Raw genomic sequence first — 14,872 nt, 5'->3', positions numbered from 1 at the left:
AGATCAGAAGAAGAATAGCAGAACCAACTGTCAGCACAATTGAACCCCAGTTGAGACAATAAAACTGTGCCGGAGTTTTCTCAGAAGAGAAAGGAATTGTTCACTTAGAATAAAAAGACTTCAGAGGCCCTAAAAGCACGAGCACACAACTGTGCTGTTCATAATTTCCACCTACCAGACACACCGCTATATTTGAAAGGGAAGGCATTATTACAGCTATTATAGATCTCATTTTGTATAACCTGATAGGTGAATAAATTGCGCAACCCTGGAAGCCTCTTCTGTAAATGACAAAAGCATGTGGCAGTGCCCCTTTTCGGCCCAGTGTTGCCAGCTGCATCGTGCATGTGCTATAATCCATTTTGTATACTAACTCTGCCTATTTCTACTGGAAACAGGGAATGAATGTGTCCGAAGACACCCAGTGCGTCTTTTAACAGCCATGTAGCCAACCTAGCAGTTTGACAGCACAAAGTGCAAGTAGAGAAATAGGTACCGCTCCGGCGGAAAGGTAAACGGCGTTTCCGTGCGCTGCTCTGGTTCGCCAGAAGCGGCTTAGTCATGCTGGCCACATGACCTGGAAGCTGTACGCCGGCTCCCTCAGCCAATAAAGCGAGATGAGCGCCGCAACCCCAGAGTCGGCCACGACTGGACCTAATAGTCAGGGGTCCCTTTACCTTTACCTAGCCATAGATATCGCTTTATTGCTCAATTGATATTTATCAATATTGCAGTTATTTAAATCCCACTTTGAAGGATACAAATCCTTCCATGGCAGCTTAAAAGTAACATTAAAATACTTGTTGGTGCTGCTGCTGTTGTTTGTTTTTTAAAAACCCACAATAAATATCAACGTATAAAAAAGACTTGATGGTGGGTAGAGTGGCCATGTGACCTACTTAACAGAGAATAGTCCTCTGTTGCATGGGCTATCTGGTCCAAAGAGAAAGAATCATAAGAAAGGTGAGCAGCGGCCTTGAAGTTGCCCATTAGCAGTTAATTCCTAGGCAGCAGACTGAGAAGGCACACAGGCCACCAAGCTAGAGTCTTCCCCACAATGGTGAGATGTATTTCTACATTTTGATGCCAATTTGTGTCCTCTTTTTTGGTGGTGCCACAGAACATTGGTGGCATAAGAGCTTGCTGTGGGTGAAGGGCAGGTAGAGAGAGCAGATAGTCCAGCTAGTACAGTGCCTGAAATAATAATAATAATAATAATAATACCCCACCCATCTGGCTGGGCTACCCCAGCCAGTTTAGGTGGCTTATAACACATATAAAAACATAATAAAATGTCAGACATTAAAAAATTCCCAATACAGGGCTGCCTTCTAAAGATGTCTTCAAAAAGTTGTGTAGTTCTTTAGCTCCTTCACATCTGATGGGAGGGCATTCCACACGGTGGGCGCCACTGCTGAGAAGGCCCTCTGCCTTGTTCCCTATAACTTCTCTTTTCGCAGTGTGGGAACTGCCAGAAGACCCTTAGAGGTGGACCTCAGTGTCCCTGCCTCCATTGCTCTTCTTGGGCCCTTCCCACAGGACAGTTTTATTAGATGGCCCTGTGTGAGAGGGCCTGTGAAATTTGCGGGCATATTGAGGTGCTACACTCAATATGCCAGCAAATTTGGAAAACTCAGCAGTGGCCAGAGGATTGGAGATCAGTCTACATCCCAATCCCCAAGAAGGGCAGTGTCAAAGAATGCTCTAACTACCGCACAATTGCACTCATTTCACACGCTAGCAAGGTTATGCTTAAAATTCTACAAGGCAGGCTTAAGCAGTATGTGGACTGAGAACTCCCAGAAGTGCAAGCTGGATTTAGAAGGGGCAGAGGAACCAGAGACCAAATTGCAAACATGCGCTGGATTATGGAGAAAGCTAGAGAGTTCCAGAAAGACATCTACTTCTGCTTCATTGACTATGCAAAAGCTTTTGACTGTGTCGACCACAGCAAACTATGGCAAGTTCTTAAAGAAATGGGAGTGCCTGATCACCTCATCCGTCTCCTGAGAAATCTCTATGTGCGACAAGAAGCTACAGTTAGAACTCGATATGGAACAACTGATTGGTTCAAAATTGGGAAAGGAGTACGACAAGGCTGTATATTGTTTCCCTGCTTATTTAACTTATATGGAGAATTCATCATGCAAAAGGCTGGGCTGGGTGAATCCCAAGCCGGAATTAAGATCGCCGGAAGAAATATCAACAACCTCAGATATGCAGATGATACAACCTTGATGGCAGAAAGTGAAGAGGAATTAAAGAACCTTTTAATGAGGGTGAGAGCGCAAAATATGGTCTGAAGCTCAACATCAAAAAAACGAAGATCATGGCCACTGGGCCCATCACCTCCTGGCAAATAGAAGGGGAAGAAATGGAGGCAGTGAGAGATTTTACTTTCTTGGGCTCCATGATCACAAAATTAAAAGACGCCTGCTCCTGCAAACCTAGACAGCATCTTAAAAAGCAGAGACATCACCTTGCCAACAATGGTCCGTATAGTTAAAGCCATGGTTTTCCCAGTAGTGATGTATGGAAGTGAGAGCTGGACCATAAAGAAGGCTGATCGCCAAAGAATTGATGCTTTTGAATTATGGTGCTGGAGGAGACTCTTGAGAGTCCCATGGACTGCAAGAAGATCAAACACATCCATTCTTAAGGAAATCAGCCCTGAGTGGTCACTGGAAGGACAGATCCTGAAGCTGAGGCTCCAATACTTTGGCCACCTCATGACAAGAGAAGACTCCCTGGAAAAGACCCTGATGTTGGGGAAGATTGAGGGCACAAGGAGAAGGGGACGACAGAGGACGAGATGGTTGGACAGTGTTCTCGAAGCCACAAACATGAGTCTGACCAAACTGCAGGAGGCAGTGGAAGACAGGAGTGCCTGGCGTGCTCTGGTCCATGGGGTCACGAAGAGTCGGACACGACTAAACGACTAAACAACAACAAACAACGTGTGAGAGGGAGCAGGCGCTAAGGTGTTCTGTCACTAGGATCCTTCCTGTTAGTGGAACAAAATGGCTATCTACCTAGTAGAGAGCTTTGCACTAATGAGAGCTATCTATGAATAGCTCGATGAATAGCAGGTAGAAATATTGTAGGAAGAAGGTTATCGCCATGGTAACTACTTAAAACTACTTGAAATGCCCATGCATTATCTCATGCATGAAAGTGAGTTGTCTGGGGGCACAGCAAATGACATTTTAATAAGCACCAGTATAAGTGCGTCCACTGAGTATAATACGGTTTTCAGATATGGCTTGTATTGCATTGCAATACAGGATGTACTAACAGATCAAACAGGATTTCCCAATTGTAACTTCTAGTTGGCCAGATCTGAAACTTCAAGATCAGCAACCTATTCCTACTTTTACACTAATACTCTGCTGATGTAGTGGACCATCAACTCATTATCTGTGACCCAGATGTTAAAAATAAAAATAAAGAGGAATATTACTTTTGTGGAAACCAACTGATATTTTTCCAAGAGACAATCATATAATTTTTTAAAGGCCCACAAACCTTGCAATAAAAGATTTGGATAGCCTAAGGTATTTTCTCTCTTATTTATGATATATATTCGTTTCCCAAATCAACTCCTTTCAACTTTCACCAAACAACACTTCAAGTTGTTGTCCGGTGAAATGTCAACAGTTCATACTATTGCCAAGTTAGAGGTCTTATAGCATTTTCATTACAATCAAACAGTGTATAAATGTTGTGAAATGAATGAATGAATGTTTTCTTGCAAACAGGGAATGCATGCAAGGAGCATTTCACATCTGAGATATTATGATAGTTGTATTTTCAGAAAACAACAAGAAAATTATGTTCATTCTGTGCTCCAATGTCCCATATTCTGGTGATTGGCTATCTGAAGAAAGTGCTGTGAAGGCAAGATTGATGGCAGACAAATCAATGGTGTCCCTGTGCAGTTCCCTGTGATTTTCTTCTGAATCTCCTGCATTCTATATATCTCTTCATTTCCCCAGTTTTGCTCCCCATGCGGAACCTGTCCAGCTTTTGCTGACATCACTACCTTAGGCCTCACTTTCCTTGTCCTGCTTCCAGTCTATCCAAACTAGGAGTGGCGTTTGCACACTCAGACATACATTATTACACCCCTAGCTCCAGTCTGCCCATTTGAGGAAGCCCTGTGTTTATCTGATCTCATTCCAAAAATGCTGCACTGGGAGAAAGCAATCTTAGACCTTTTTTTCAACTCAGATCTTACACTCTAAAGCCTTAAATTATATTCCTTGCCATTGTGGGGACCATCCCATTTCACAGAAGCTGCTTTCACCTTGCTTAACTCTGTCAGGAAAGGTAGCATTTTAAAATGACTCACTGTGACTAAAGACAAACAATAATTTGAAAGAAAGATGAAAGTAGTTTGAGTGAGACATCTCTCCCCCCTCTCAAATTCCTTTTGTCCCACAACCTGTTTGCCAGAAGTGAAACTGTGCACAGCACCAACAGTGAGTCTCTTTAAACCTTTCAGTTTTTTGAAACGCTATTGTCATTCTCCAGACTTACACATTTCAAGATTCAGAACCAGTCCACACGGACTCATTTCTGTGAAAGTGAAAGACATCCAATGGTGGTAGAGAGACTTCAATAAAAGAACATTGGCTTGAAAGGGAAAACAATGGAAAAGTGCATGGCCCGGAAATGCAAATTTTAAAACTATCGAAATTTGATGTATCCCATGGCATTTCACAAGGATTTGGCAAATGTGGAGAAAGCATTTAAAACATCAAATGTCTATTTATCTTTTGCTCTTCTGCCTTCATCTGTTGTACATGAGAGCATTTCCACTCTCTGTTTTTGAACTGTGGGAGTCACACAGTACAAACACCAGTTCTGCAAAGGTTTGCAAAGGCTCTGTGGGGAAACATTTGGTAATTAAAATGGAAAGATATACAGCACCAAAGATGTGCACAGTATGAATACACAGCAGAAGCCTCTGATAGGAAAGTCATTTTTTTTTCTGCTGGAACAATTATGCCACAATCAAAGCTTTGCTACAAATGAAACTGCAATTCCCTAATTGCAAATCTGAAACAATTAGTGACTTTCACTTTACTACAGGAAAAATGGACTTTAGCATAAACGCTAAGGCAGGAAAATGGAGCAGCTCATTGAGAACGAAATAACATTGCCAAGTCTCACATAGCCATTTCACCCCACTCTAAGAAATGTTACCTGAGCCATTCAGATTGGAGAAGCTGGTTGTCAGCCAGGAATATAGCTCAGTTCTTATAGGTGAACATCTTCCATTGTTGTGTATAGCGGGGGTGCGGGGGTGGGAAGACTCTGGACTGTTTCTTCCTTAGCCAGTAATGGCAACCTCACATGTACAAAGCGCTTGGGAAGACAATCTATAAAACGTAGTCCATTTCTCCTTTTGGAACTCAACAATTTATGCTTGCCAAGCCAAATTTTCAGCAAAAGATGCCCAGGGTTTGCACATAAGCCATCACCAATGAATAAAGCATTGCCAGCATCATCTCATCTCACCTTGTCTTTCAAAGCAGGCACTACAGGCATTTGTTCTCTTCAACAGACTCTTCAAGTGCTATTGCCTGATAGGAGGGAAGTTTGCATGGTCTCCCACCCCAGGTCATCCTTCGCATGTGAGTGAAACATCTTTATGCTGGAATTTGAAAGGACCCCCCAGTAAAGCAAGGACAACAATGTTGTTTTCCAGCCCTTCATATCACAGATAGTTCCTAAGAGTTGTGTGTGATAATAAAGGGTCAAATGGTTTCTTCTAGGTAGGCCAATCCTCTCATTATGCATAAAAGATACTTTATGATGAGCATACAGTATTCCCATAAACTATGTGATCTAGCCATATTTTACTGCGCCTGTGCATCGTGGGTGGGAAACATTGCGTGTGAATAAATCTGGGATTTATTCAATGCATTTGCCTCCATCTGGAATCACTTTTCCATTTGTATTATGTTCCAGAAGATGCCAGCTAGCTGATCACCATCACTTACTCAATTGTATTCACACCTCTTCAATTGTGAATCTTTGTTACCAGTCTGTGCTATTCTTGCAATTTTGCTTCTCTTCCTCTGAGACAAATGTTTCTTAAAGCATTTTTGCCCACTTTGGAATAATTTATGAGTAGTTTCCTCCCCCCCCCCCCAAATTCCCTGCATGTTCTTATTTAAATGATAATTGGAGAATGCTTGCAATGTTGATGACACTGAAAAACCATTTTTTAAAAAACCAATAAATTTTTAATCTGTGCGAATATGCCTCTAATTTGGGGAAAACCCAAACTATCTCCCACATGGATATTTACTGAAGTTCCAGTTACTGATGTGAGATTTTTGTGAAAATTCATTTATGAGTGTCTCAGTTCCCATAGATAAAGTCTCACCACTGGGTTTACAAACCCAGAACTAATTTATTATTCTTTCGTCTATCTCTTGCCCTCCTCATAGACTGTCCCCTTTCTCTCTTCACTGCCTCCCATTCCTCAGTCTGTAAGCCTTTTCTGGTGTGTATTACTGGTATTTTCTCTATCCATATTTGTTCCCACTCCTCTAGCAGTGCGCTGGGACATTTCCCCAATGCTCTTTTGCCCCCGCCTTTTATGCAGCACAAAGTTATAGGTATAGAAATACTGACACCATACTTAAATCAAATTGTTCCTAATATATTTTTGAATCGTTGTTCATTTGTTGTTCATTTGACAAGTTCTGAGTCACTATGGACACAGTTTTGTGGGGAAATGGCATAGAAGTTAACACATGATGAAGAAGATGTCCAAAGGAGGGCATCAACCAAGATGATGAAAATCATGGAAACCAAGTCTCATAAAAGGATTGGCTGAACGAGCTAAGTATGTTTACCCTGGAGAAGAGAAGATTAAGGAGAGGCATGATAGTAGTCTTCAAATACCTGAATGGCTGTAATGTAGATGATGGTATTATTCTCTGTTGCTCCAGAGAGCAGGGTTAGACCCAATGGGTGGCAACGGCAGGAAAGCAAATTTTAGCTAAACATGAGAAACTTCCTAACAGTGGGGCCTTTTTGACAGTGGAACAGAATGCAATGGAAAGTGGTATGTTCTCCTCTCTTGGATGTGTTTCAGCAAAGGGTAGACACACATCTGTTAGAGATGCTCTAGCTAAATCTTGCACTGTAGACCCAGTATTCAGCAAGGGCTAATAATAATAATAATAATAATAATAATAATAATAATAATAATAATAATAAATTTTATTTATATCCCACCCACCCCAGCTGAAGCCGGGCTCAGAGCGGCTAAGAACAGTAAAATGATAAAACATTTTAAAATCATTTCATTATAAAATTAATTCAAATCAGATTAATGGCAACCATTGGGCTAGAGTTCTGTGAGGATTGCCAAAGGAGGGAGTCAGGCTTTGCCCTGGCCAAGGGCCTGGTGGAACAGCTCTGTCTTGCAGGCCCTGCGGAAAGATGTCAAGTCCCGCAGGTACATTCAAAGCACATTCTTTCTCTCAAAGAATTATGGGCACCGTAGTTCAGCCCCCACAGGGTTATGGTTCCCACCAGCCCTTAACAAACAGGGGAAATGTGCTTCAAATGTCCTTTAAGGGAACAGCGTATACCCTCACAACTCCATAATTCTATAGAGGTACTGTCATCTGTTCGTCATCTGTTTGAGGGTTAAGCTCCGGCTCTGAAAACAGATGCTGAGGTTAAGCCCTGGAGAGCACAGCCATAAATTAAGCCTGGAGATATATTTGTCCCTCTCAGCATGAGATGTTCAACAATGTTAGATCACCCCCCCCCCCAGCTTCCCTGACCCTGCTACCTGTAACCAGACTATAAATGGATTTGGTTTGATTTCCTAGCTCTCATGTGGAAGACGATTAGCATCTAGATCAGTAACTATTATCCTGCCATAACAATAAAATGCTGCCTTATAATGCTGCCTTGCTTCCTATCTCCTCAGTTACAGCCACCTGTTCTTTGGGCGTTTTTTTATACCCACCTGTGATTTGTTATCCACAATGAAAATCTCATTGATGCTCAACTGCGCAACACAGACTGATGGTGTACTCACAGTAGTAAACAAATGCAGTTGAACTGTGGAAGGCTGAACTGAGAGAGAACTCATTTAACATCAGAATTGATAGCCCACAACCTGTATAAGGTAGTAATCTAATAGAACTGCTGTTGAATGAAGTTCCTTGTGTGAATGGATCTCAGAAACAAAAAGAAAAAGAGTTCAGGAAGAGTGGGAGGGTGGGTGGGGGAGATTAATAAACTTTCTGAATAAATATCCGCTCCTGCTTTTACGTTTATCCCCGGCTGATCAGTCTAGATAGAGCAAAGAAATGTAATTAGCAGCCTAAGATAATAATGACCTTTCATTACCTTGCCTCTCTAAGCAAGGCCATAGAGGATGTATTCAGACATAATTAGAACAGCACAACCCCCTGAGTTCCAGAGAAGCTTAATCTAGTCTTCTTCCTAGGATGCACTTGGCATTCTGCGCTTCAACATAAAATCCACATTTGGTGCCCATATAGAAGCCAAACTCATGCAATTGGTACAGCAGCTACAGATCGTGGGGGCGGCTCGATTCAAATCATTTATCCCAAGAGCAGCATTTGAGCAGATGGTAAGAAATAGTATGGCAACCAGAATGGTGGCAACCTCCAATGTCAGAGCCAAATTGCTGGGGATGTCATGCAGGGAGAGCGTTGTTGCTCTCTGAATCTGCTTGTGGGCTTCCCATAGGTGGCTGGCTGTGAGAACAGGATTCTCGACTACATGGGCCTTTGGACTGGAGATGCAGGAATTTTCTTATGTTTTTCATTGATATAATGCAAACTAAAATAAAGGGGGTTATAGGTTCAAAGGGTGCAAAAAGGATAGGCACACAGGAGCTGGACTTAGTGCTGGCTCCAGGCTTGGAGGGAACTTTAGGCAATATGGCCTCTGGGCCACTCCTCCTCCTTGCTGATGTCACCTCTGCCCCTTTGCTTGTCCTCTCCCTTTGTACTTTATCCACACAGCCAGGAGAAGGCAAGCAGAGGTTATTCCCCCTCCTTCTTGCTCCTCTCACTGTTCACTTGCTTAGAGGAGGTGCACAGCGACAGCAATGTGGAGGAACTGCGAGGCTGAAGAGCACCAGCAGTTGACAGCAGGCCTCCTGCTGGGGTGAGAGCAAAGGAAGGTGCCAGAGATGCCAGCCTCTGTTGCTAGCCATGGCCAGACCTCCTAGCTCCTTGCAGTCCCCTTGTAGCTTCTGGGAATCCAACAAGTTGCTTACAGCATGAAAGTCTCTTCTCCCACGTATTGCATGATGCAGACCTGATTTCTACTAAAACTGGGATAGTTGAAGAATCGGACGTCTTCAGGTGTGGAGAGATAGGATCAATGGCTCCCTACATCATCTTGCCATGTTGTGCAAGGGCTTTGTCCTTTCCCCCTTTCGTAAGTAAGGAACAAAGCTCTGCTGAAGCTCTTGCACAACATGGCAAGGTGATCTCTGACCCCACTTCACACGGCAGGAAGGCTGCAGTCAAAGCAGCGCCATTGGCGCTTCCGTTTGCTGCCCCCCCCCTTCAGACATAAAGAAGCAGATGCTGGCAATCACAGTGAGGTGACTCTTGGCATTCATTGGCATCTTCCTGAGTTGGGGGTGGAGAACATGCACAAACATTATCTGAGATTGTTGGCCTTCCTGTATAAATGGCAACATGCAGCAAGTCTCAACATTTACTGCAATGTACACATCTGCTCGATGTTCAGCGTGGGTGAATGAGTGGGTGCATCAATGCAGATCACTACGTTGCACACACTGCACAATTTTAGATCAAGATGAAGCTCTGGAGAGAAGCCCTAGATCCCCTCTGGGCAAAGTTCATGTTTCATCATCACTACAGAAACAGGGAAAACCAGAGTCCTGAGGCTGCTCCACAACAACCCAGATTTTGCACATGGCAGCCCTTTCCTCTGCTAACCCCTCCAGACACAAAGCGGCCTCCAAGGCTTACAACTCTGGAAATTCCCTCCTGTTCCCCTTCCTCTTTGCTGAGAGTGCTGGAGGAGTTGTCATTTCAAAATGGCACCACACCTCTGTTTACTTCTGCCTGCCAACTTGATATGTTAAGTCAGTGTTTCCCAAGCACTGTTCCGCGGCACACTAGTGTGCCGCGAGATGTTGCCTGGTGTGCCGTGGGAAAAATTAAAAAATTCGATTTTTTTTAAAAAAAGTCAAATTTTCGATTGGGGCGCCGTCACTAGATGACCCCTGGGGTTCCCTCCCTCCCTCCCACTCTGCGCCTCCCTCCTCCTCCTCCTCCTCCTCTGGGGAGGCCCTTCCTGGCTCTCGGCCAAGGCTTGGCGGCTGCCACTCACTCACTTGCTCGCCCACCCATCCCTCCATCCCTGCACCCGGCCTCTCCCCCTCCGTCCCCGGCGCGGGGGCTGCCGGGATCCGTAGTCCCCTCGCCCTTGGGCTCCACGCCCACGCGGGGTGCGCAAACTACGTTTCCCAGCATGGCCTGGCGGGCCGGGCGTTTTGTTTGAAGCGCTCTTCTCCCGGCCATGGAATGAGCGCAGCGGCGGCGGCCGGGCGGGCAGGGGCTCTTCCGCGCAGACCCCGCGCAGCCTGCCTGCGCCCCCGCGGAGATCGGGCGGCAGGATGGAGCCCGGGGATCCCCGCGGAGGCGGAGCGGCGGAGGCGGAGGCTGCCCCCCAGGTAGGGCTGCGTCGGGGTTTTTTTATTTTTGCAATGCTGCATCCGCGCAGGAGGGGACGCATCGGACCGCGGGGAGACCCCTTGGCGGGCGTGCAAGGCAATGCATGTGTGCAGGCGTTGCATGGAGTGCAGTGCAATGCAATGGCAACGCGGCGCCCTGCATGCATGCATGCAACTTCCACCGGCACTCCGGACTTGGCAGGTGAGGGGGGTCCCCAGTGGGCGGCAGAGAGAGCCGGGAGGGCGAAGGGGAGCCGGGGGGAGCAGCGCTGCTCCCCGAGCCCGGGGGGAAACTTCGGCGTCGTTGCGCCGGGTGTTGGAAGCGGAGGCTGGCGGGGGCCCCTCACCTGCAAAACCTGGTCGCCTCTCATATATTTCGTGCATTGCATTCATCGCCCGCTTTCTCCTCCAATGAGCTCCCGGGGGCGCGCGTGGTTCTCCCCATGTTATCCTCGCAACAACAGCCCTGCGAGGTGGGTCAGGCGAGTGGCCCAAGGGAGCACCCAGGGATTGTCCTGGCCAGGTGGGGTGATTTGAACCCTGCTCTCTGCCCGGTCTTCGTCCTCATTTAGCCCCCACATGTGCATGACTGTGCATGACTGAGGTTTCCCCCCCTCGTCTTGGCTATGGTGTGAGTCTGTGCTGTTAATTAATGGGGAGAAGATGAGCCAGCCCTCAAAGAGGTGATTATGTAATTTGCTAGCAATTCATGTCCCTCCCGGCGTGACGCTGCGCGCTGACGTCACGGGGCTGTAATGGTGGTGTGCCTCGAGATTTTTTTCATGAAACAAGTGTGCCTTTGCCCAAAAAAGGTTGGGAAACACTGTGTTAAGTGACGCTTTCCAGAAATTTGTCAACATTGAAAGGGATGGGTGTTAAGAAGACACGCTTGCAAAATCATGGAAACGGCAGGGAACACCAGCAGGGAATGGCACAGTTTAATGGTCATGCTTCTAAGCTCTTTCATGCAAGTGCGCGCGCGCGCGCACACACACACACACACACACACACACACTCTGCAATGAAGACCCAAAAACAATATTATGGGTATATTATGTTTTATAAGGCAATCACAAAAGGGGGTATGTGCAAGCATGGGGACTGACTTGCCACCCCAGTCCTGACACAGTGCCATCCAAGTACCTATCATAACTATCCAGCCATAAAGGCCAGCTGAGGGCAATGAGTTTTCAGCCTCCATTGACTCTAGCTGCTGTTCAATAAAGTCTTCCCCATCCCACAACCTCTTGAGCTGGCTGGCAAAAAAAGAGGTTGGGGGGGGTGAGCATGCCTTCACCCTGCAGGTGACTTGAGGTGCTCACCAAACTTAGCCAGTGGAGGCTGGTCCACCAGGGTGAATGCCACCTGCTCCTGCCTACTTTTTTATTTACAAGCAGCCCAAGTGATGGCACCACCCATCAACTTCCTCCTTGCTAGTGTCAGTATTGCTCTTATAGAATTTAGCAGGCAGGAGGATTGGGATGGAACTTTTGTCTGTCATTGGCTCTGGCTCCAGATGCACTTGCTGTCGGTCTCTCTGCCTTCTGCCCTTCAAGACCCAATGGGCACCAGGCACCACCGGTGATGTCCTTTGCCAAGAAAGCACAGATGATGTTGTAAGAATATTCTTACTGCTCCTCCATTGTAGAATTTCCAAGTGGGCAGAATGAGAGACTGAATGGGGGAGGCTTTGGTGGAGACTTATGAACATTTTCTGATGATCTGCTTAGATATGTACAGGTTGAGCAGGTATGAGGAAAGCACATGTGTCAGCAGTGCTCGTTCCAATGCAGCATCAGCGATCCTGGAAACCAAAACCAGCTTGCCAGCTAAACTGCATCTCTAAATTCTTCTGCTTTCAACTTCTTTGCATACATCACCATCAAAAATAGCTCCCATGCCTTTTTCTAACCCATACTACAGAATGTGAAAAAACTGTGTTTCCCCACAATTTCTCAACTCTTTAATATTTAGGAGAGCCAATGATTGACCGTTCACAGCCATTACAATTTCCCCTTTTGTACTTGCTTTGTTTTTTCTTTTGAAAATAGGGTTCCCCGCTTGCACAGGTTGGAAGCACTTTCTGCTAAGCCACTATTGGATACAATTTCTATATTTATTATATTCAAAATAGGCCCAGCAGGATATAAATTGCTCCCCCTATACACATTGCAACAAAAACTTCCCTATAGTGTGCAAACTACACTGGGAGGGAGGAGAGCTTATGTTCAGATATTTTCAGATAAATTATTACCCTCTCTATATATGTGCATTTGTATCCTACATTTCTTCCAAGGAGATCAAGTTGACTTAGTTTCTCCTCCTGCTGCCAGTTTTATCCTCATAACAATCCTGTGAGGTAGGTTGGACTGAGAAATGGTGACCATGATGTCTTCTTGGCAGAATCCCTATTTTAGCATTTCCGTACATGTAATGCTCTCTCCCCACTCCCCCATGTATTTCCAATTTCATGAAGGGAAAAGAGCAGGAGTTAGCCCCACCCTTCTGTGGTGTCACCATCAAGGGCTTTATTGCTCTCTACGTTGGGGACTGAACTTCTCCAATGAAACACAAGAGTTTATAATGTTTTTAATGCCAAGTCAGAAAGTGGCTTTCCAAGATTTCAGGCAGGAGACATTCCTCAACTACCTGGAGATGTTGAAGATTGAACTATGGACCTTCTGAACACAAAGTGAGTGCTCTGCCACCGAGCTACAACCCTTCCTCACTGAACTATGGTCTTCCTTACTTGAGTCTGTCTCAGCTCCCCACATGATTTAGAACTCTGAAGCATTAGGAGGAACATCTGAATAGGACAATTAGGTGATTTCACATGTATCTCTTGTTTGTTTTTTAAAAAAAAATTAGTGGAACTTCTGTTGATGAAGTGATAAAACCAGGTTTGGTTGGGTTTCAGAAATCAGGGGGGGGGGGAGAGAGAAAAGACTGTGATATCAAAGCAAGAGGAAGCAGGGCAACAGCCATGGTGAGAGGCATGAACAAGGGGCATGATCAATAGGGTGTTAAATGAGGTATTAATTTTCTCAGGAACAGAGTGTGAAGTGAAAATTTATACTCCAGGCATGGGTCAATAGCAATTTGTCTAGTCAACTGTCAAAAGCAACAATTGCCTGCAGAAGACCAAACAAGGAATATTGTGCAAAGAGGAAGAGGACTGGGTTTTTCTTCATTTCCAAATAGTTCATGTCCTACATATAATTGACATGTGTGTTCAGGCAAGCTGCCAAAAATTATTTGTAGACTTTGGTGGACTTCTTTGCAAGGTCAGCATTAGGACAGGTCATGCAACAAAGAACAAAGCTACACTTACCATTCACTTTATTTCAACGTGAAAATCACTTGAATCACTGTACTGGTCTGGATATACCCTATTCAATGTGATGTGTGGAATTTTCCTAACCTTTCTGGTGACGCTTTCCCTCCAAGTCACTTCAGAATAGGTGTCTTCCAGTGGTGACATAGCTGGCTTGGCTGGCTAATAAAGTGTGGTAGTGTGTAACAAAATATAGGGAAGAAATAAAAAGTAAGAATAAGTTTAACATGCTTTTGTTGAAGAGGGGGATTGTTGTGGCATGTAGAGCAGATACTCATAAAACAGTAAGAAATGATACCACCACATCCATGAAGTATCACTAAAGATATGTGGTATACAATTAATATGCTAATAGGAGCACTGAATCTGTCTGGGAAACAAGCAGAAGGAGTAAATAAATTCTTCTAGAGAGGTACAGAATTATGTTAAGCTACAGGGGGGAAATAACTGCAAGTGGCAGATCAAAGCTTTGTCTGACTCAGAACACATTAGAGATCTCAAAAATAACTGGTTTTTTTTTAAAAAAATTTAAAAACCCTGAAATTTTATGGGGGCAGGGGAGTAGTTAATTGTGCAGTTTGGTCATAAGCACACATACTCAGAAATACATCCCACTGGCTTCAAACAGATGTGCTACTAAGTGTGCATGTTATTGCAGATTTGAGATAGGAGATATAAGCTGTGTGCACACCAAACCTTTAAAGCACATTTATAGAGTTAACACACACACGAAATAATTATGGGAATTGTAGTTTACCCATCACACACCTACAGTTCCTAGAACTGTTAACCACAGTTCCCAAAATTATTTGCGA

This window comes from Podarcis bocagei (assembly GCF_964188305.1).
Source record: "Podarcis bocagei genome assembly, chromosome: 3".
Taxonomy (NCBI): Eukaryota; Metazoa; Chordata; class Lepidosauria; order Squamata; family Lacertidae; genus Podarcis; species Podarcis bocagei.
This window is presented reverse-complemented; position numbering follows the sequence as displayed.